This window comes from Vicia villosa, linkage group LG4, assembly GCF_029867415.1.
Source record: "Vicia villosa cultivar HV-30 ecotype Madison, WI linkage group LG4, Vvil1.0, whole genome shotgun sequence".
Taxonomy (NCBI): Eukaryota; Viridiplantae; Streptophyta; class Magnoliopsida; order Fabales; family Fabaceae; genus Vicia; species Vicia villosa.
Window position 1 is genome coordinate 31,050,710 of NC_081183.1, and position 3,863 is coordinate 31,054,572.

At 42.2% G+C, this 3,863-nt stretch overlaps 1 non-coding gene across 1 annotated transcript; it reads left to right on the forward strand.

Annotated features, from left to right (window-relative positions):
- The first annotated feature begins 3,084 nt into the window (after nt 1-3,084).
- On the forward strand, nt 3,085-3,191 carry LOC131600857 (small nucleolar RNA R71). Its single transcript, XR_009283461.1, has one exon. It is a non-coding gene; the product is annotated as a small nucleolar RNA R71 (small nucleolar RNA).
- Nucleotides 3,192-3,863: the final 672 nt, after the last annotated feature.

Genomic DNA, 3,863 nt, shown 5'->3' on the forward strand with positions numbered 1-3,863 from the left:
AAACCTTACTCCGATCGGAGGTTTGAATCTGATACAAAGTGAAGGCTGGTATGATAAACTTCAACCAAAGTGCTCCAAGACTCGATTACAACTCAATCTACACCGTAGTAACTCCCCGATGTAAAGAGCTTACTACTTTACAGAAACTGATAATATATGGCTTAAGTTTGTACTAAGCTTGGATGGAAAACGAAAATGAAAATGAAAAAACTATATATAATGGATTCTGGAAGTGCGTAAGGACAGGAATGCCCCTCAACTCCTTCTGAGCGGGAACCACTTTGTGAAGGCCGCGGGCGCGGCAGCCCCACCGCGGGCGCGGTGCTGAGTATCTGACGGGATCGTGTGATCGTGGCAGTTGGCTCTATCATGGAGTGGGCCACTTCACGGCGTCCTCTATGGCCGGCGCAGTGCTGAACGCCATAAGTACAGATCTTCTTGGAAAACCCTATTTTCTTGGCGTTTTGGCTCGTTTCTTCACTTAAGGCTCCGAAAGGTCAAGAATCCTAAAAACAAAAGATATACAAGCATAATACGAGAAAATGATAATAAAAACTAAGGAAAACATGTGATATTCGAGCTAGAAACATAATGCGATTCAGTGCGATCAAATCCTCCCACACTTAGACCTTTGCTTGTCCTCAAGCAACAACTCTTTAAAAGTAGATGAAGGAAAGTTCTGGTGTTTACAGGTTTTGGGCAAAGAGGGCTTCTAAGTTCGAGTAAGGGTGTGTTGCTAGGCACTAGCCATCCGAACTAAGGGTATCGTATCATTACTAAATGCTAGAATGCGAACATAAGCCTCATAAGTATGCAGGCTAACCCCTAATATCCTACTATGCTAAGACTCTTTTTAGTACGAGGTCCTTTTTCATTCAGGTGCAATCACATTAAGCCCGTTATTCGTACGTAGTCATGGTATAGTGATCGGTTAGTGACTCTGATCTCAAGTAATCTTGTAAATGATGCCAGCTTCTAATAACTTAAGGACCTCTTTCTTTACTACATCGCTCATGATAGGGTTTATTCTTCTCTGATGCTCTCTTGAGGGTTTCGAATTCTCCTCTAGCATAATCCGATGCATGCATACGGTCGGGCTTATTCCTTTTAAATCAGAGACTTTGTATCCTAAAGCTGAGGGATATTTCCGCAAGGTATCTAAGAGTTGGTTTGTTTCAATTTGGTTTAGAGTGGCGCTTATTATGACAGGTCGATTCATCTCCTCATCTAAAAACTCATATCTTAGATTCTTGGGTAGTTCCTTAAGTTCTATGGTAGGTTTCTTGGTGCACGGCATAGGGTCGGGGGTAAGTGCTAAGCATTCAAAAAGGTTGTCGTCAATGTAAGGTTCAATACTCTTAAATCCGTCATCCTCTAAAATGGGGGTAGAAGGTAATCTGATTAAGGATTTGTTGAGCTCATTTACACACTCATCAATGACGTCGATGGCATAACATGCATCTCCTATTACTGGTACCATTAGAAATTTCAATAGAATGAACTCGATCTTTTCATCTCCTACACTCAAAAGTCAGCTTCCCTTTCTTAACATCTAATATAGCTCCGGTGGTCGATAGGAATGGTCTACCTAGGAGGATCGGGATGTCATCATCTTCTTTGATATCCATAACTACGAAATCGGTCAGAATGTATAACTGACCAAGCTTGACAGGTACGTCTTCTAAAATACCCATGGGGTATTTAACGGGTCTATCGGCTAGTTATAATTACATCTTAGTAGGTTGAAGTTCTCCTAGTTTTAACCTCTTACAGACAGCCAAGGGCATCAGACTTACGCTTGCTCCTAGGTCCAAAAATGCTTTATCTATCATATGATTTCCTACGACGCAAGGGATAGAAAAACTTCCAGGATCTTTGTCTTTCTTGGCAAGTTTATTCTCGGATATGGAATGACATTCTAAAGGTATGGGATCGTCGATTCGCCGTTTGTTGGACAAAATATCCTTCAAGAACTTAGCATATGATGGTATCTGGGTTATCGCTTCGGTAAAAGGGATTTCTATGTGGAGTATCTCTATTACCTTAATGAACTTTTGGAATTGGTTTTCTGTTTTGGTGTTTTTCAACCTTTGTGGAAATGGAATGGGTGGCTTGTAAGGTTGTGGTGTGCGATTCTCTACCTCTGGTTTTTGTTGCTTTTCGGGTTTCTCTGGTACCTCTACCTGGTCTTTAGGTTCAGCATCTTCCTTAGGTTTTTCTGATGTGCTTAGGTTATGATTTTTAGGTCCCTCATAAGCGGTTCCACTTCTCAGGGTGATAGAATTTGCTGTTCCTTTGGGATTAGGTTGGGTTTGTCCAGGGAATTCTCCTCCAAGAACAACTTGTGCAGAGGTGGTTTAGGCCACTTGTGAAATCTGTGACTCAAGCATTTTGGTGTGGGTCATCATCTGGTCGAACTTGGTTGCTAGTTGAGTAACTAACTCGTTTGTGTGAATGTGTTGATTCATAAATTCCTTATTTTGCTAAGTTTGATTCTGAATAAAGGTGTCTATGGTTTTTTTAAGGTTCGGTCTTGGTGGCACAACTTGCATAGGTTGGTTTTGTTTTTGTGTTTGGAATCCTTGGGGTCTCAAAGATCCGAAATTTTGGATGGGGTTGTTGTTTTTGTAAGAGAAATTTGGGTGGTTCCTCCATCCAGGATTGTAGGTATTCGAGAAAGGGTTCCCTTGGTTATAGTTAACTTGGTCTGAGCTAGAGTCGTTCAAAAGGTTACAGTCAATAGTTTTATGTCCTTGAGTTCCACAGAGCTCGCACTCCGATTGGATTGCTGCCCCTGTGGTAGGGTTTTGAGACATGTTCTCGATTTTCAAGGCCAGGGCATCCATCTTAGCATTCATCATGTCCATGCAACTTATCGCATGCTTTCCTCCATGGTTCTCCTTTTTCTCTACCGTCGCTCGTTCTATTCCCCACTGGGCGTGGTTTTGGGCCATGTCCTCTCTCATGGCACAAGCGTCGGGATAAGGTTTTTTCATTAACGCTCCGCTAGCGGCAAAGTCAATACTCATCTTCGTGTTGTAATGGAGTCCATTATAAAAGGTTTGTATGATTAACCATTGCTCTAGGCCATGGTGCGGACAGGCTCTCAAAAGTTCTTTATATCTTTCTCAGGCATCAAAAAGTGATTCGCCTTGGTTTTGAGTGAAACTAGTGATCAGGTTCCTAAGGACAGCGGTCTTACTTGGTGGGAAATATCTGGCAAGAAAAGCTCTCCTAAGGTCTTCCCAAGTCGTTATTGAGTTGGCTAGAAGGGCGTCTAACCAGTCATGGGCTTTACCTCTAAGGGAGAAAGGAAACAATCTTAAGCGGATGGCTTCGGGTGTGGCTCCATTTGCCTTAAGGGTATCAACTAACTAGATAAACACTTTTAGGTGTTGATTCGGGTTCTCTGTAGTGAGACCAACGAATTGGTTTTGTTGAACTAGTTGAAGTAACGAGGGCTTAAGTTTGAAATTGTTGGTTGTTATAGCGGGGTTTACGATACTAGAACTAAGCTCCTCATTAGATGGTTGAGCAAACTCTTTAAGCGGTCTTTGGTTACGGTCTTCAGCCATAGCTTTCCTTAACTTAAGGATAAACAGACGTGCTCGGGCGTAACGTTCGGGTTCCACTAAAGGGTTTAATAGGTTACCGGTGCTACGATTTCTACGCATCTACTGGCTAGAATAGCCTTAGTCTAAACGGGATAACAATAGGGTACGAAATTTGACGAAGTTGGTCCCCGGCAACGGCGCCAAAAACTTGATGGGTCTGTAACATATAGCGCCTAAATATAGAACAACAAGTGCACAGCCTATAGAAGTAATATATAAGATTATCGAACCACAGAGACCAATCGTCAA